The following is a 20,680-nucleotide window of genomic DNA, read 5'->3' as shown; positions in this document are numbered from 1 at the left end:
CTATGTATTAAAACGTGTATCTCCTTTTATAAGTGCATAATTATATTTTAAAGGATGAGCCACATATTCACATATTGGAATATAAATATAAGTTTCATAAGTGCCTGTCTGTACAAACCTTTCATTAAGACCTCAATAAAATGTCTTCTCTGCTCACTGGGTACCCCTAGTTTCTGGCAGAAAGAAAAGTATATCCATGTTGATGTCATAAAACTAATTACTACTTTTAAAAAAATTTGTGAGGTGGAGTTGTGGCTCAGCGATAGAGTGCTCGCCTAGCACGTGCGAGGCACTGGGTTCAATCCTCAGCATTACATAAAAATAAATAAATAAACAAATAAAATAAAGGTACTGTGTCCATCTACAACTAAAAAAAGTTCACTCTAAAATAGACCATATATTTGCTGCAAAGCAACTCTTAGCAAATATAAAAAAGTAGAGATATTAACTTGCATTCTATCAGATCATAATGGAATGAAATTAGAAATCAATGATAAAATAAAAAATAAAAGCTACTCTAACACCCAAAGACTAAATAATATTCTACTGATGAACAATGAATTGTAAAAGACATCAAGGAAGAGATTAAAAAACTCTTAGAGGTGAATAAGAGCACAGATACAACATATCAAAATCTCTGGGACACTATGAAGGCAGTGCTAAGAGGAAAGTTCATGCATGGAGTTCATTCCTTAAAAGAAGAAGTCAACAGATAAATGACTTAACATTACATCTCAAAGCCCTAGAAAAAGAAGAACAAATCAACAACAAAAGCAGTAAAAGAGAGAAAACAATTAAAATCAATGACCTTGAAACAAAAACAATTGGAAAAATCAATAAAACAAAAAGTTGTTTCTTTGAAAAAATAAAGAAAATTGACAGACCCTTAGCCATGCTAACAAAGAGAAGGAAGGAGCAAACTAAAATTAGTAACATACATGATGAAAAAGGAAATATCACAACAGACACTACAGAAATACAGAAGATAATTAGAAATTATTTTGAAAACTTGTACTCCAATAAAATAGAAAATATCAAAGGCATCGACAAATTTCTAGAGTAATATGATTTGCCAAAATTGAATCAGAATGATATACACAATTTAAACAGATCAGTTTCAATTGATGAAATTGAGGACACCATCAAAAGCCTACCAACCAAGAAAACCCCAGGACTGGATGGATACACAGCCAAGTTCTACAAAACCTTTAAAGAAGAAGTAATACCAATACTCTTCAATTTATTTCAGAAAATAGAAGAAGAGGGAGCACTTCCAAACTCATTTTATGAGGCCAATATCACCCTGATTCCAAAACCAGGCAAAGACACATCAAAGAAAGAAAACTTTAGACCAATATCTCCAATGAACATAGATGCAAAAATCCTCAATAAAATTTTAGCAAATTGAATACAAAAACATATCAAGAAGATAGTGCACCATGACGAAGTGGGGTTCATCCCAGGGATGCAAGTGTGGTTCAACATACGGAAATCAATAAATGTAATTCATCACATCAATAGACTTAAAGATAAGAACCATATAATCATCTCAATAGATGCAGGAAAAAGTATTCAACAAAATACAGCACTCCTTCTTGTTTAAAACACTAGAAAAACTAGGGATAACAGGAACATATCTCAATATTGTAAAAGCTATCTATGCTAAGCCCCAGGCCAACATCATTCTAAATGGAGAAAAATTGAAAGCATTCCCTCTAAAAACTAGAACAAGACAGTCTCTTTCACCACTTCTATTTAACATAGTTCTTGAGACACTGGCCAGACCAATTAGAGACGAAAGATATTAAAGTGATACGGATAGGTAAAGAAGAAATCAAATTAGCATTATTTACTGATAATATGTTTCAATACTTAGAAGACCCAAAATATTCCACCAGAAAACTTCTAGAACTAGAAAATGAATTCAGCAAAGTAGCAGTATACCAGATCAACACTACAAATCAAAGGCATTTCTGTATATCAATGACAAATCTTCTAACAGGGAAACAGGGATAACTATCCCATTTACAATAGACTCAAAAATAAAATAAAATACTTGGGAATCAACTTAACAAAAGAGGTGAAAGACTTCTAAAATGGAAGCTACAGAACACTAAAGAAAGAAATTAAAAAAGACCTTAAAAGATGGAAAGATCCACCTTGTTCTTGGATAGACAGAATTAATATTGTCAAAATGGCCATACTACCAAAAACACTATGCATATTTAATGCAATTCCAATCAAAATCCCAGTGACATTCCTCATAGAAATAGAAAAAACAGTCATGAAATTCATCTGGAAAAATAAGAGACCCAGAATAGCTAAATCAATTCTTAGCAAGAAGAGTGAAGCAGGTGGCATTACTATACCAGACCTTAAACACAGCAATAGTAACAAAACCAGCATGGTATTGGCACCAATATACACTTGTAGACCAATGGTACAGAATAGAGGACACAGAGACTAACCTACCAACTTACAGTTATCTTATATTAGACAAAGGCACCAAAAATGTATATTGGAGAAAAGATATCTTCTTCAACAAATGGTTCTGGGAAAACTGGAAATCTATATGCAACAAAATGAAATTAAACCCCTATTTCTCACCATGCACAAAACTCAACTCAAAGTGGGTCAAGGTCCTAGGAATTAAAGCAGAAACACTGCATCTATTAGAAGAAAAAGTAGGCCAAAATCCGCATCATGTCAGATTAGGCCCCAAATTCTTTAATAAGACTCTTATAGTGCAAGAATTAATATCAAGAATCAATACATAGATGGATTCAAACTAAAAAGCTTCTTCTCAGCAAAAGAAACAATCAGTGAGGTGAATAAAAAGCCTACAATTTGGGAACAAGTTTTTACCATACACATGTTGGATAGAGCACTAATCTCTAGGATATATAAAAAACTCAAAAATCTTAACACCAAAACCACAAATAACCCAATCAATAAATGGGCCAAGGAACTGAACAGACACTTCTCAGAAGATGATATACAATCAGCCAACAAATATATGAAAAATGTTCAACATCTTTAGCAATTAGAGAATTACAAATCAAAACTACTCTAAGATATCATCTCACTCCAATCAGAATGGCAGCTATTATGAAGACAAACAATAAGTGTTGGCAAGGATGTGGGGAAAAAGGCACACTCATACACTGTTGGTGGGATTGCAAATTGGTGCACCAAATATGGAAAGCAGTATAGAGAATCCTTGGAAAACTGGGAATGCAACCACCATTTGACCCAGCTATCCTTCTCCTTGGTCTATACCCAAAAGACTTAAAGACAGCATACTACAGAAACACAGTCACATCAATGTTTATAGCAGCACAATTCACTGTAGCTAAACTTCGGAACCAACCTTCAGTAAATGAATAGATAAAGAAAATGTGGTGTATATACACAATGGAATATTATTCAGCATTAAAAGAGAATAAAATCATGGCATTTGCAGATAAATGGATGGAATTGGAGAAGATGATGGTAAGTAAAGTTAACCAGTCCCCCCAAAAAATGTCGAATATTTTCTCTGATTTAAGGGTGCTGATTCTCACAACCTTAATTGCTGATCTGAATCTCTGAACCTGGGTTCTGTGAATGAAATGGAGGTTTCCCTGACATGCATCATTTATCCATTCTCATCCCTGAATATTCTATTAAAATGTACTCCATTTAATTCTATAAGCTCCTTCACTCCATCATTTAGAAAGTTCTTGAAAGTCTATTGCTAGCAGACAAGTCTTAAGAAAGTGGCAGTAATTTCACATTATATTTCCTCCACTCTCTGGTAAATGCATTTACCTTTATATTTGCACTCAATGAAAATGTGATTTGCTGGGTTGGGTCTGTAGCTCAGTGGTAGAATATGTGGTAGAACATGGCTTGAATATGTGAAACACTGTGTTTGATCCTCAGCATCACATACAAATCAATTAATAAACAAAAATATTATGTCCATGTACAACTAAAAATATCTTTTATAAATGTGATTTGCTAAATTAATGTAAGTTATCATTTTTTCAAGTTCTGTATATATTTACAAGTTCTGTATATATTTTCTAATAGTCCTCCCATGGATTATCTGCACCATTACAAATACTATGTGTGCATGTGCTTATTCACTTGCTACAGCTCAAAATATCAACAGGTCTTTAATGACTGCTTTGATCCCAAGGATGATGAACATGTAAAGATGTCTCTCTTGGCTATTTGCATTTAGGTCCTTAACCTTGGATAATAAACCAGTTTTCCCACTTGGACTCTTGTTTTCTGATAATGTCAGATTCACAACTTTGGTTCTAGAGTGTCAATTCTTAGCCAAATATTTTTCAATGGCATAGTAACATTAGGAAAATTAGATGCTTCTTATATAACATGGGATTTGGCTCTTTGAAACTCAATTATTTTTCCAAAAACAATAATGCTGTATAATAATATTTTTATAGTTATTAGCCCACAATAATTGTTGTACCAAAGGATGAGTTTCATTCTGATATTTTCAAATGTGCATATACATGCTTTCATCATTATCCACCTTCCCTACCACTCTCACTTAACACCCATTTCTGCTTTTTCTGGTCCCATTCCCCTTTCCTAATAGTCCCCTTTTAATTTTTTTATTATTTTTAAGCTCCTTCCTTCCTTCCTTCCTTCCTTCCTTCCTTCCTTCCTTCCTTCCTTCCTTCCTTTATTTTTTTGTACCAGGGATTGAACCCAGGGGCACTTACCCATTAATCCATATCCATCCCTGTTTTGTATTTTATTTAGAGACAGGATCTTGCTGAGTTGCTTAGGGCTTCACTAAAATTGCTGAGGCTGGCTTTGAACTTGAAATCCTCCTGCCTCAGTCACCAGAGTTGCTGGGATTACAGATATGTCTCTATTTCTTTTTCTTTATTTTTAAATTTTGAGACAGGGTTTTGCTAAATTGCCCAGGTTAGCCTGAAACTTGTGATCCTCCTGCCTCAGCCTCTTATACTTTCATGTCATCTTCTTCCCCTAAATTCCACATATGAGAGAAAACCTGCAATACTTGTCTTTCTAAATCTGGCTTACTTATTTTAACATGGTGATCTCCAGTTTCCATCCTGAAAATAATATGATTTTATTTTTCTTTATGGCAGAATAATACTCCATAATATGTATACATACAACATTTTCTTTATCCATTCATCTACTGATGGGCATCTAGGCTGCTTCTATAACTTGGTTATTGTGAACAGTGCCCTGATAAACATGGGTATATACTTTTGAGATGGAATCTCACTATGTTGCCCAGGCTAGCCTTGAATTCCTGGGGTCAAGTGATCCTCCTACCTCAGCCTCCTGAATAACCGGAGTTTCAGGTGCATGCCACCACAACCACCTCATGGTAATTCTTAATGTATTTGTATCATTGCATACTATCAAGGGCCATCACAACTTTGTAGTACACTAAAAATTGACTCCTCATGTTTCTAGATTTCCTTTCAAGCCCTCCTTGTCACTGATCCTCCTTCCAGGTGCTTAGGGCTCACATGTCACCTCTAGAATTTTTAGAGGTGCCCACATGCTATCTTTCTCAGGCCTGTCATTTCTGCCTGCATTCTAGACCTTTTCATCCTATTATATTCTTAGTCCTCTTTAAAAGTTCCCATTGCATTTTAACAACTATCTTCTGTAGCTCTTTTTCCCAAAGAAATATCATTAATGGTAGGAATGTCATAAAAAATGGCAGATCTCTAGGAGTCATCTGGGAGCAGGGAGCCTTTTGATCACCCTTCAGATCACACCATGTGGGTGGATGCCTACATGGAAGACCAAGTCTATGTATTAATAGTTGCATCAACTTGTATAAGTGCATAATTATATTTTAAAGGATGAGCTACATATTCACATATTTGAATATAAATTTAATTTTCATAAGGGCATGTCTGTACAAACCCTTCATTAGGACCTCAGTAAATGTTTCTCAGCTCAATTAGTACCCCTAGTCTCTGAAAGTAAGGAAAGTGTATCCATGTGGATCTCATAAAATTAATTACTATTTTCTGGTTTTATAAAAGCTAAGCTAGATATAAGCTTAAGTAAATGATGATCTGAACCTCTGAATTTGGATCCTATTAAGTTGTTCAGGCTGGGTTGTACCCACTGCCATCTTTCACTTGGTAACTTCAAAACATCACCTTTGAGCCTCCCTTGAACTCAAAAACTGGCCTGGTTTAGAGCAGACCCTTGGAATGACTCCTTATCACAAACCTACTTCCTTCACCTTTGATTAGTTTCTTGGTCCTAAGGAGCTCAAGACTAGCTTGGGAGCCCAGGGTATGGTATCTATAAACCCCACCTTCAACCCCACAGCCTTGTATCATTTGCTATTGTGCCACTTGTATAATGTTTATGTCTATAACTCAATGTGTAGCTGTCTTAGTCTGTATTCCAATGCTACAACAGAACACAATGCAGGGGAAGAGAGTAAAAGTTCATTGTATTACACAATAGGGAATAAAGGGAATGGAGCAGTGATGGGAACAGGAAAGACAGTAAAATGAATCAGACATAACTTTCCTATGGTCATATATGAATAAACAACAGTGTAACTTCACATCATTTACAACCACAAGAATGGGATCCTAATTAGAATAAGTTATACTTCTTGTATGTATAATAGGTCAAAATACACTCTACTGTCATGCATATCTAAAAAGAATAAAAAAATAATAAAATAATTTAAAAATTTAAAAAAGAAGATTGAAAAAACAGAACACCACAGACTGGGTAAATTATAAATAATGGCCAATTATTTGGTAAATGGGTCTGGAAGCTGGAAGTCCAAGATCAAGAGAACATATCTGGTGAGGGCCTTTTTGTACATTATAACATGGCAGAAGGCATCCTATGGTGAAAGAGTATGTGAGAGAGAGGAACAGGGGCTGAATTTTACCCTTTAATAAACAATCCACTCTGGCAGCAATGGCCTTAATCCATTCAGGAGGGTGTAGCCCCTGTGATCTAACTACTTCTTTTTTTGCAGGGGGTGGTACCAGGGATTGAACTCAGGGGCACTTGACCCCTGAGCCACATCCCTAGCCCTGTTTTGTATTTTATTTAGAGATAGGGTTTCACTGAGTTGCTCAGTGCCTCATTAAGTTGCTGAGGCTGGCTTTGGACTTGCGATCCTCCTGCCTCAGCCTCCCAGCTGCTGAGATCATTGGCATGAGCCACTGTGACCAGCCCCTAACCACTTCTTAAAGGTCCCACCTTTCAACAATGTTGCATTGGGATTAAATTTCCAACATCTGAATGTTGGGGGGCACAAATAAACCATAACACTAGGAAAATTTGAAACAAATAAAAGTTGACTGTGTATCTCCAATGGAAATTATGCATTTTGGGGGAAACATTTTTCTGGGCTACTCAACTCCAGCCTTTCATTTTATTTGAGCTACTTCAAAACTCTATAAGTTGGGCTGGGGATATAGCTCAGTTGGTATAGTGCCTGTCTCACATGCACAGGGCCTGGGTCAATCCCCAGTACCACACACACGAAAAAAAAACCAAAAACCTGTATAAGTTGTAGAAAAATATATATGTTGTTGTTGTTGTTGGGGGTTCAATTGTCTTTTCTCTCCCCTCCTATGGAAAATGACAGTTTTTAAAAATTATTTGCAATTTTCCTCTACTTTATATAAATATGTGCATCTTTACTCATTTGAACTGGTTGTAGCCTCTTACCTGTTCTTTTGTTAATAATGAGTTTAATAAGATCTTTAACGTGTGTTCATGTTATATATGCATGAACATTATAATTAACAAGTGTAAGCTCATTGCAGGCAGAGGCTTTGTAGGAACTGGAGTGGTTAGTGCCTTCCACTGATTGGCTCTACACCTTGGGCAAATTATTTAACTGTTCTGTGCATCAGGATCCAACTATGGGCCAACATAGTAAGAATTCCTCTTTAATCTAACCTAAAAATTTGCCATAAGATAAAATGAATCCATATTTGAAAAAGAATTGTACAAACTAGAAAGTGTTAAACAAATATAGAGTCTTCAACCTTTCCCTTCCTACTCAAAATGTTGCCTATGCTTTAAGACAGCATGATTCTTACTTCTACCATATGAATACTTGTTTGCCCTCTTAAGCCACATAGTAGTTACCCTTCCCTGAGCTCATATTGTATGCATATGAGTTTATATGAGCAATGTCATACCAAAAAAATAATTAAATGATTTCATGTGTGTTAATTTTATATCCTAGGGTTGGTTGCAGGGTCCTTTGTGGCCAGGACAATGCCTTCAAATTGTTTTGTATTTCCCATCTAGTAGTGCTAAGTCCCTGGCAAGATAAACCTTTGAAATGGAATATTATTGTGATGTAAATGCAGTATACTTACTTTGTGGTGCTATGCACTCAAGTAAAGCTGAGGAGGAGGAGGCTGAAGGCAATTAGTACAATCACCACCAATTGGGAATTTACATAACACAAAAAAATGATTCAGGATTATTCTGCCTTCAGAAAAGTGAGAAGAATAGCTGATTGTTATTGAACTATTACTGTGTGTTTGGTACTGTTGTAAATTGTACTTTATATTAACCCACTTGAACCTCACAACAACTGTCTGAGGTAGGTGCTGTTATTATCTCCTGTATTAAAAATGAGGAAATTGAGACACACAGATTAGACAACTTCCCCAAGGTCACTGGGTGAGTGAGTGGAGGTTAGCTCTAGGGTCTGAGCTTTTAACTATTACACTGAGAATTAAAAAAAATAAATAAGAGTTTTCTATGGGAATAAGAAGTTTTATATTACTTTTTGATTATTTTTTTAATGTGAGACTAAGGAATTATAATAATAAGGTAGAAATAAGGAATAACAAGGATTTTTTTAAGGAAGAAAGAACAGTAAAGTTAATGATCAGAATACCTTGGGAAAATCATTTAACCCCTTAGTAAAATTGTTGTGGGTATGAAATAATTTATGTAAAGTACATAAATTAGAGCTAGAGTTGTAGTTCAGTGGTAGAGTGCTTGCCTAGCATGTTAAGGGAGGCACTGGGTTCAATCTCAGCACCACATAAAAATAAATAAAATAGATCGTGTCCATCTACAGCTAAAAAATACTTAAAAAATAAAATGCATAAATTAGTACCTGGCACATATTAAGCCCTCAATAACTAATATTGTTTTTTATTTTAAAATTATTATTTTCTGTTAGTATTGTTAGTTAGAGCAGATGAAGATGTTATTATTGTGTCTACTTGGAAACTCACAAATTAGCTTACCACGGTTTCATGGATGGTGGCAGAAGACATGAGACTACTGGTTTAAGAATAAAGGATTTTAGTTAGAACACAACTAAAACACAAGCTTCAGCAAATTTGTATCAGTTCACCTTTTTCTCAATGGATGACACATGGGAACCCACGTGGATGCTGAGCATACAGTGGGTTTGAATCAGAGTCAAGAAACAGCTTTAGACATTCATAGCTTTATTGAAGGTAATAAGCAAATCTGTTCTTTTTTTAATTAATTTTTTTTATTGGTTGTTCACAACATTACAAAGCTCTTGACATATCATATTTCATACATTAGATTGAAGTGGGTTATGAACTCCCAATTTTACCCCAAATGCAGATTGCAGAATCACGTCGGTTATACATCCACAATTTTACATAATGCCCAATTAGTAATTGTTGTATTCTGCTACCTTTCCTATCCCCTACTATCCCCCCTCCCCTCCCCTCCCTTCTTCTCTCTCTACCCCATCTACTGTAATTCATTACTCTCCTTGTTTATTTTCCCATTCCCCTCACAACCTCTTATATGTAATTTTGTATAACAATGAGGGTCTCCCTTCATTTCCATGCAATTTCCCTTTTCTCTCCCTTTCCCTCCCATCTCATGACTCTGTTAAATGTTAGTCTTTTCTTCCTGCTCTTCCTCCTTGCTCTGTTCATAGTTGCTCTCATTATATCAAAGAAGACATTTGGTATTTGTTTTTTAGGGATTGACTAGCTTCACTAAGCATAATCTGCTCTAGTGCCATCCATTTCCCTGCAAATTCTATGATTTTGTCATTTTTTATTGCTGCATAGTACTCCATTGTGTATAGATGCCACATTTTTTTTATCCATTCATCTATTGAAGGGCATCTGGGTTGGTTCCACAGTCTAGCTATTGTGAATTGTGCTGCTATGAACATCGATATGGCAGCATCCCTGTAGCATGCTCTTTTAAGGTCTTCAGGGAATAGTCCGAGAAGGGCAATAGCAGGGTCAAATGGTGGTTCCATTCCCAGCTTTCCCAGGAATCTCCAAACTGCTTTCCAAATTGGCCGCACCAATTTGCAGTCCCACCAGCAATGTACAAGAGTACCCTTTTCTCCACATCCTCGCCAGCACTTGTTGTTGTTTGACTTCATAGTGGCTGCCAATCTTACTGGAGTGAGATGGTATCTTAGGGTGGTTTTGATTTGCATTTCTCTGACTGCTAGAGATGGTGAGCATTTTTTCATGTACTTGTTGATTGATTGTATGTCCTCCTCTGAGAAGTGTCTGTTCAGGTCCTTGGCCCATTTGTTGATTGGGTTATTTGTTATCTTATTGTCTAATTTTTTGAGTTCTTTGAAGAAGATCTTAGAAGATGGAAAAATATACCCTGTTCATGGATAGGCAGAACTAACATTATCAAAATGGCGATATTACCAAAAGTTCTCTATAGGTTTAATGCAATGCCAATCAAAATCCCAATGGCATTTCTTGAAGAAATAGATAAAGCAATCATGAAATTCATATGGAATAATAAAAGACCCAGAATAGCAAAAGCAATTCTAAGCAGGAAGTGTGAATCAGGCGGTATAGCGATACCAGATTTCAAACTATATTACAGAGCAATAGTGACAAAAACAGCATGGTACTGGTACCAAAACAGGCGAGTGGACCAATGGTATAGAATAGAGGACACAGAGACTAATCCACAAAGTTACAACTATCTTATATTTGATAAAGGGGCTAAAAGCATGCAATGGAGGAAGGATAGCATCTTCAACAAATGGTGTTGGGAAAACTGGAAATCCATATGCAACAAAATGAAACTGAATCTCCTCCTCTCTCCATGCACAAAAGTTAACTCAAAATGGATCAAGGAGCTTGATATCAAATCAGAGACTCTGCGTCTGATAGAAGAAAAAGTTGGCTCCGATCTACATATTGTGGGGTCGGGCTCCAAATTCCTTAATAGGACACCCGTAGCACAAGAGTTAATAACAAGAATCAACAAATGGGACTTACTCAAACTAAAAAGTTTTTTCTCAGCAAGAGAAACAATAAGAGAGGTAAATAGGGAGCCTACATCCTGGGAACAAGTTTTTACTCCTCACACTTCAGATAGAGCAAATCTGTTCTTTATCCAGAAAGAGATGTTACCTTCTCTGTCAAGGTTTTATTTTGCAAATACATGTCTGAGAAATGGCCCAGGTGAAGATCAGCCAGGGCTTTGCATTCTTGGCATACCTAGCAAAAGCAGGCAAGGAGGCTCAGGAACCATGGCAGATTGCCCTTCACAACAACCATTATCATCATCATCATTATATTTTTATTCATTATATTTTTATTCATTCATTATGACCAGGAATAAAATAGGATGACTTTTCCCCATGTTTATATCTACACACATATCCCATAGTCTATCTACTCTCGTATAATCATATCTTAACTAATCACATCTTCAATGACCTCATTTGCATATGAGTTTACATTTCAAGGTGCTGGCAGACTTCTAGGACTTCAATATGTCTTTTTGAGAAAATAATTCAAGTCATAACATTGATTAACTGTTTTACAGAAAATAAAATCAAGGCACGAGAACATTAAAAATTACCCATGGTCACTGCTCTAAATTCCATGCCATTCTGAATTGGACCCTTCCCCATTTTTCTATTTATTTATTTAACCAGGGATTGAACCCAGTGGTGCTTAACCATTGAGCAATATCCCCATCCCTTTTAAAAATATTTTTATTAGGGCTGGGGATGTGGCTCAAGTGGTAGCGCGCTCACCTGGCATACGTGCAGCCCGGGTTTGATCCTCAGCACCACATACAAACAAAGATGTTGTGTCTGCCGATAGCTAAAACATAAATATTAAAATTCTCCCTCTCTCTCTCTCTCTCTCTCTCTCTCTCTCTCTCTCTCTCTCTCTCTCTCTCTCCTCTCTCTCTTAAAAAAATATTTTTATTAGAGACAGAATCTCACTAAGTTTCTTAGAGCTTCACTAAATTTCTGAGGCTGGCTTTGAACTTGTGATACTCCCAAGCCTCTGAGATTATAGGCATGCATCACTGCACCCAGCTCTTCCATCTTTAAGAACTTCTGCAGGCTTCCCCTTGTCTAACTACTTGAACTTCTGACCCATCCTCTATGTTGACTTAGTATCAGATCACACACCTTCCTGTGTCCTGTTCTGCTGGTTGATCCATGCCTATGGGCTATGGGAGGCATTCCCCATGTCTCCAAGGTGAAGACATGGTAGACATTGGAGCACACTTGTGTTTTTGCTTCAAAATTAACTCAGAATGAGCCTCCCAGAGAACATGTAGAAAATTAACATAGACAGTATTCATATATAAAAGAGTTTACTGCAGAAATCTTCTTAGAACAGCAAGAAAGTCATCATAATATTATTTTAACTGATACAAAACAAAACTAACATACCTGACAGAGCACTTTTTCAGACTATCACAGGGCAAGTATGAGCTAGTGAGACCTTTCAGCTTAAAGGCTTTTCTGGCTGAAGGGATTTGCTCACGTTCCTCTGCCATTATAAAACCGCAGGTGATTCAGAGCTTCTTTTAATGGATTAGTGTTTCAAAAGCCAAAGCCTCTGGGCAAGCAAACTTTCCCTCATTCTCCTTGGAACTTATTTTTTTCTTAATTGCTGAAGGCATTTCATGTACTAATTGGGAAATTCTTATCTTCTGGTGTGCATTCAACTGCACAATACTTACATAAAGGCTATATCAAGTTCATATCTATCACTGAGTGCACTTAACAGTGTTATTTTATATTATTAAAAATGCTCAGCACCTAAAACCTCTTGTTGCATTTATGTTTAGAAAATGTCAACTATATAAAGGGAGGAGAAAAGATCTAAGACTGATAATTAGTTGAATTCCCATAATGTAGAAAAAAATCAAGACACTTTCAAAGCCCCTAAAGAACCTATAAAAGGAAAAGTCTTCCATAGCATTTATATTTGTGCCATCAATTTTCAAAACTAGTCAACTGGCATGATTACTTAAGTCATTCTTGGCTGTTAGAATAGAATTGGTAGAGTTGGTTCTTCAACTTGTACCATAAATCCCCATCCATCATTTTAGATTAAAAAGAAAAATAGAAATTTGGGTGTAGTGGTGTGTACCAATAGTCCCAGCTGCTTAGGAGGCTGAGGCAGGAGGATCAATTGAGCCTAAGAGTTCATGACCAGCCTAGGCAACATGGTAAGACCTTATCTCAAAAGCAAAAAGCTACTCAGGAGACTGAGGCAGAAGGATTGTAAGTTCAAGGCCAACCTGGACAATTTAGGGAGACCCTGTAGAAGTAAAGTAAAAAGGTCTGGGGTTGTAGTTCAGTAGTACAGAGCTCCTGGGTTCAAACCCCAGCACCACAAACACCACACACACACACACACACACACACACACACACACACACACACACAAGAGAATGTGGTACTATGGTGTATAAGGGGACACTGACCCATTTCCTACCAGTGTCTGGACATACCAGGACAAGAGCCCATGTATAGTATTAAATGTATTGTGGACACTGTATGAGGAATATTTTATAACTCTGCATTAAATACCTGATAATTATCATATATAGTTTTCTTTGAAATATAAAATGTTGTCTGTGCTAGAGTAATTCAGCAATAATGATTACTTCCAAGTGATATTTATTTAATTTGTTAATGACTTTAAAGATAGTAAGAGGTAAGTGAAAGGACTTGCCTGACTGGATCATTTGGACTCAACGTGCAGACACAGCCCCATCCAAGTCACAGTATGCCTAGTCAAGAAAACTTAAGGAACCAGTAGCTCTGATGTCTCTGCAAATGCTATCTATAGTGTTAGTCTGTATTGGATCCCTCCTTCTGTCAGATGGGAGCTGGACAAAGTGTAAAACAACAACTGGATGACTGTAATAGAAACATAACAGATCACCATTTTCCTGTGGCTATAATGTGAAAAGCCAAAAAAGAATAGTCAGGCTTTCCAGGTGTCCTGGAAGATGCCATGGACCAAAGTCATGACAACATGAACAGTTACAAGGGCAACATGTCAGAGCTAAATAGGAAAGCTAAAATCTAGAATCAGAGTAAGAGCAAAACAAAACAAAATAAACACCAATGACATCCACAACAATCTAAGAAGCAAAGAATACTTGAGTGAATTAAATTAAACATTAAGAAATTCTAGAGACAAAGTGAGTGCAAAAGTCTCTCAAATTTTTACACTCAATCATAGCACAAACTTAAATGAATTAGTATCCAGAGATCATACAAAAGTGACTTGACTAGAAGAAAGAGTTCGGCTTATCTGTACTCATATTGGACTCTTGCCTTATTTCTTCTAGCTTGGTGCTCACCTTTCTTTCTTATACCTGCATACCTGATTTGATAATCTCAAAATCCTAATACCTCTAGACCTAGTACCCTGCCACCTCCTCACTACATTGTCTCTCTTTGAACTTCAATCTCTGTTTGTTTCCTGATATACATCCAAATGCTTTGGGAATAGCCAAATACTTCTAAATAAGTCCTTCTAAGTGTCTGGGGAACCCAACTACAGTCCTTAATGAGATCCAGCTGATGCCCCTTATCTGCTTATTTATTGCCTACTGTTAGACCTTACCAATGTGCTACACAATGGTCCAGATGGCCTCTCTTTGCACAATAAATGCTTATTGAATTTAACTTTCTGATATCTGATATAAGAGAGATTATATGCAAAAATAGGCATGGGCATGGTTATAAAAATAGGATACTTTTGCTTCTCAGTTGATGTAGTAGGTATACTTTTCTCAATTCCTCCCACTAAGTACAACTAAAAACCCTGGATAAAACAAATATAAGAGGACTCTGGAAGGTAGAGAGATGAAAGAAAACCAACTGGAGACTCTGGAACTCAAGGAATGACACTATGTTATGGGAACAAGTTCTCAGCCCTCACATCTCCTGGTGAGAAAACTTCTATTATCTTCATGGTATACATTCCCAGATGCTGAAACATTTACTCAGTACTCATGTCGTTTTCTTTCTCTCTTATGGAAGCACCCATCCCCAAATGACTTTACAACCTGTTCTTCCGGTTGTAAATTGAACCAGACTTCAATTTAAAAGGGAACTCCAAAGCTGCTTGCCCAAACTCATGCTGCCCCCTCTCACCTTTGAAGCAGCCAGAGCAGTCCCTGACCCTTTGTCCTTACAGTAGTAAGGAGTTCCTAAACTTAGAGGGGGGGAAATTAGAAGCCAAAATTAGACAAGCAGTCGGTATAGATAGGAAAATCAAGTCAGGTCAGATCAAGGAGGCCAATTTTGAGTGAGTCCAATAAGTTGGAGACTATCCCCTGAAGGATTGAAATATTAATTCCTTCACAGCCCTTCCTTCACCCTTATCAATAACCTGCCCCTGCTCCAGTCTGTTGCCAGGATAACCTGTCCCAGTAATTGCCCCTCCCTACAGGGAGCCATAGGTTGGATGATTTACTTGGATTTTCTTTTTGGTTCACATTTCTGGGTTGGAACTGACAAAGCAGGCAACCCAGAAGCACCAACAATACAGAAAAACAAATCTAATCATTTAAGCCATCTCTTAGGACTTCCCAGGAAAGGGAAGTTTTAGTAAGACAGAAAACTTTTAGACAGTAACTTCTTTGCTCTAGCAAAACACCACAGAATAAATATCTCTCCTGCCCCAATGCCAGCAAAGGTCAACTGACAATTCTAGACTTACAACCTACACCCCCACCTACAGCAAGCCAAGTAGAGAAACCAGACTTTCATGCCAGCTAACCAATAATGATTCCTCCTCCTTTCCCTTGGTGTTTGTGGAGACCACTAGAAAGAGCCAAACTTTCCTCAGTAAGAAGAAGCCCTCAATTTCAAGTGTGAACCAAAGCCAAATGAGAAACCTGGACTTGTACTTTCACCTGAAAGATATAGTGAGGCTCCACCCCTTCCCCTTCTAAAGCAATATCTCAGAAAGCCATCTAAAATAGAAGTCTAAAGTGAGATTCTATGTCTCTTGGTATAATATTAAACTTCTCAGATTTTAATAATAAATCATTCATATCAAGAACCAAAACAATTTCAAACTGAATGAGAAAATTCAATAGCCACCAATACTGAGATGAAAAAGACATTAGAATGATCTGGCAAAGCTTTTAAAGTAGTCATGGTTATAATGCTTTCTATGTTCAATCATAAACACACTTGCAACAAGTGAAAAATTGGAAAATCTCAGAAAAAAAACTAGGAGAGGTAAAGTAAATCAAATATATATTTTAGAGTTTAAAAACACAATAACAGGATTTAAGAAGGACTTCTCAGATGAGTTCAAAACAGGATAGAGTGGATAAATTAACTATAACATAGAACAAAAAGTATTACCCAGTATGAACAAAAAAGAATGAATAGACTGAAAAGAAAAGGAACATACATGCAAGGATCCATGAATCTATAACAAAAGGCCAAACATTCATGTCATCAGAGTTTTATAAAAGAGGAGACAGTGAGCAAGGCTAAAGACAAACAAAAACAAAGGATAAACCTTCCCCAATTTGTCAAGAGACATAAATCTGCAGATGAAATTCAAGAAAATGAACAAAGCCCAAACAAGATAAGCTGAAATGAAATCCACTCAAAGTTACATCATATTTAAACTTCCAAAAACTAAAATCAAAGGAAAAATTTGAAATCTGCCAGAGAAAAACAACATATTACACATGGAGTAAGAACAATTTTTATGATAGCGAATTTCAAATCAGAAAACATGAAGTCCTGAAGGAAGTGGCACAATATTTTTCAAGTTTTGAAAGAATTGTCAACCCAGAATCCTAGACCCAGAAAAAAAAATATCCTTCAGGGAAGGGAAGATGGCAGAATGAGTTATGCTTAGGCGGTCTGGCTACCTGATGTCTGGCTTCTGGGCCTGGGGCAGACTGGCCCTGGGATAGCTGTAGGTGTTTGCTGGACTATGTGAGAATCTTTATCACACACAAAGAACACTTGCCTGACATTTAGACGCTTTTGTATTCATCTCAAAACAAAATTCTGAAATCAGGATGTGGCAGGTATTTCTATGTTGTCCTCTAGAGCGGGTAGTCCTGCTTCTTTTATCCAGCCATTTTCCCTATTGAAATGTGCATACCTTTCTACACATTACCTTCAGGGTTTGAAATGGAAAAGACTGCTTTTCTTTTGTTCCACCTTTCAGATTCAACACAGAAAACATCCCTTGGTTATCCTGCTGACTTCTTCAAGAAGAAAAAAGCAACTGAGATGGGTCTTCTGCTGCAATTGGCTCAATTATCAAGAAATTATTTTGCAAGCTGAAGGCTGATGTTTACTTTGAAACAGTTGCTTAGGTTGTGTTATTTGTGAATTTTTTACCTTTTTCTCCAAACCAGAAGAGTAAATAAATGGCAAGTACGGATGACTTCAGGTTTTTTTGTTTTTTTTAATGTCTTCTAGTTTCGGCCATTATTATGATGAGCACATTTGAGACTGCAGCAGTAAGTTAAAAATATTTGTTGCAATTTGAAAAGAAAGAGACATTAAAAAGTTTCATATATGTCTAAATCCTGGTTAATCTTGTGGACAAAAATAGGTGCAGTTTTGTAATTAACCCTTTGATGTGATGAAGAAGCATAAAGACAAGATATCAAGATTGATTTCATATCTGAATAAACCTAAAGAGATTTATACAAATACATAATTTTACATGTGTAAATCCACATTTTTGGATGAAAGGAGAAATTTTTCTCCTGGAGAAAGAACTGTTGTTGACTTTTTCAAAAGTCCTGGGACATTTGTTATTTAAAATTTTTTTCATTCTTTTCCAGAAGGACCAGATTGTGCAGCAGGTAATCCTAGGAGTGCATGCTTATGTTTAGTTGAAGGAATGATAAAAGCAAACAACTCAGTTTGAGCCCAGTGGTGAAACACTATTCACCTCCTTAAGATGACAATTTTATGCATCCTGTTTTGTGGAGTCATATACCAATCAGACTTAGTTTTCCATGTGGCCAAAGCTAGCAGAAAAGTAGCATGAGTGATTTTTTAGTTAAGAAGGTGTGATGGACCGATAGTATGATCTGCCTTTAACTTTGGACTAAGGTAGTAAAAGAAAAAATGAGAAGTTTCTATATAGTCCCTTTCTCCCAAGAAAAAGAAACAAAAATATGTAGCATCATCTGACTTTTTGAGGGAATTATAAATTACATAGTTCCATTTTTTATAAAATCATAAGTAACTCTTTTCCTTAAATCCAGATGGGTACTTGGATTTATTTTTCTAGGTGACAGGTATAATGTTAAACTGAAAAAGGTTGGGTAAATTTCCCCAGTTGGAATTAGACTTTCTCATCAGCAAATGGGTCTTTCTCAGAGGCTGTGTTCCCAATCCTGTAGTTGTGTCATTCTAGATTTAGAAGACATTCAGGATCTGGAAAACAACTTCAAATAAGAAAAATAGTTTAAATAAGAAGTGTGGTTCTTGGGTTTGGCTCATTATAGACTGAGAAGAAATTCAGGGTTTGAAAAATTTCCCTGAGAAGTATAGCTCTTCCTTTTTTCTCCTTTAACAGTTATATGATGAACAGACTATAGTGGAAACCTGTCGTTGCTTTCAAACAGAGGACCATTGTATGAGATGTCAAGCATTTCATAAGAAGCATGAAAATTTTATTAATGATTCATAGTAGAGAAAGAATTTTAAACTTATTAAATTAAATGAAATTAGGAACAGGTAATATTATTAGATCATCTCTGTTTTCTGTATGGTTGCTGAGGGCCATAGGTGCTGTGATGCTGAGAACATAGGGCAGATTTACCAAAAGTTGAGAGAGATAGAAATTGCCAAAAATGTGAAATGGTGAGCATTTTTATGATTAGATTGGTGAACCAGTTTGATTTAAAATAAAAAGCTTTTTCATATGCACAGAAAATATCCTCCACAAATGAAGGGAATCAAGACATTTTCAGACATGGGCAAACTCAGTGGATTTGTTGCTAATAGACACACCCTAAAAGAATGGCTAAGTAGATGTTCTCTAAACAGAAAGGAAATAATACAAAAAAAGAAGCCTGGAATATCAAAAAAGAAGAAAAAAGCACAGCAACAATTTTTACACAGAAAAGATAATATGGATGAATAGTACAGGTTTTTTTCTCTTGATTTTTCTGAATTATATTTAACAATTGAAATAAAATTACTACACTGACTGATGTGTTGTTTTAAATGTGTATGAATAAAATATTTAAGACAATTATAAACAGGAAAGTATAAAGGGACATTAAAGGAGGTAATGTTTTCACACTTTACTCAGATTGGTAAAATACTGACACCAATACACTGTGATAGGTTACATGCATATAATGTAAGACATCAACTGACCACTAAGCTATACATACAAAGAATTACATTGCAAGACACCATAAATAATCAAAATGGAATTCTAATAAATATTCAAGTAACCAAAAAGAATGAAGAGATGATAAACAAGGATAACAGAGTCCCAGTAGCAGAACATATTGAGGCCCAAAGTGATACCACCAAGAAGAAATGAGAAATATAAACTTCATGTTACACTTCCAGATGGCAATGTTCTGGCTAGTTTGAAGGGAAAACAATGGTTATGGGGCAAGATGATTAGCAATGGAGGATTTGAATTGATATATTTAGCTTTCCCCATAAATAAATGAGACTAACAAAGATTCAAGGCATGTAATAAGAGTGCAATAGCCCAAGTAAGTGGCCCATTATTTTTGAAATTTAAAGTTTATCTGAGAACTACAAAAAAAGACTTTATATAAAAGTAGATATGGGCTGGGGTTGTAGCTCAGTGGTAGAGCGCTTACCTAGCAAATGTGAAGCACTGGGTTTGAATCTCAGCACCACATATAAATAAATAAATAAATAAATAAACAAATAAATACAGGTCTACTGACAACTAAAAAATATTTAAAAGGTAGATATAACAGACAACTTGATTATTTAGGAATTCTGTTTAATGGATATTGTCTAACTGAATTCAAGGTTAGATTACAGATTTATGGTAATAGGAAGGCAAGGAATAAACTGATCTCAGACACAACAGTACTTTAAAAAAGCCAACTGTCCTACAGCTAGGTGTCTGAATGCTGTATGTACTGGAATATATATATATGTGGAAATGCATATGATTTGGGTAATAAAAAAGCAGCTAATTTACTTCTAGGTTACAAAAATCAAGATGGATTTGTTGCTAATAGACACACCCTAAACGAATGGCTAAGTAGATATTCTGTAAACAGAAAGGAAATAATACAAAAAAGAAGCCTGGAATATCAGGAAAGAAGAAAAAGCACAGCAACAATTTTTGCACAGTAAAAATAATATGGATGAATAGTACAGGGGGTTTATCTTACTGATTAC

General features: G+C 36.0%; 1 long non-coding RNA gene across 1 annotated transcript in view; it reads left to right on the top strand.

The window, feature by feature from the left end:
• The window catches only part of LOC120889537 (uncharacterized), a 114,505-nt gene extending 96,803 nt beyond the window's left edge, over window positions 1–17,702 (top strand). The window contains exon 2 of the long non-coding RNA XR_005733460.2: window positions 17,481–17,702. This is a non-coding gene — a long non-coding RNA (uncharacterized LOC120889537). The remainder of the gene's footprint in view (window positions 1–17,480) is intronic.
• The last annotated feature ends 2,978 nt before the right edge of the window (window positions 17,703–20,680 follow it).

Source organism: Ictidomys tridecemlineatus, chromosome X (assembly GCF_052094955.1).
Source record: "Ictidomys tridecemlineatus isolate mIctTri1 chromosome X, mIctTri1.hap1, whole genome shotgun sequence".
In the NCBI taxonomy this organism is placed as follows: domain Eukaryota; kingdom Metazoa; phylum Chordata; class Mammalia; order Rodentia; family Sciuridae; genus Ictidomys; species Ictidomys tridecemlineatus.
Note: the sequence above shows the minus strand (reverse complement) of the source record. Positions and strands in the feature narration are given on the sequence as shown.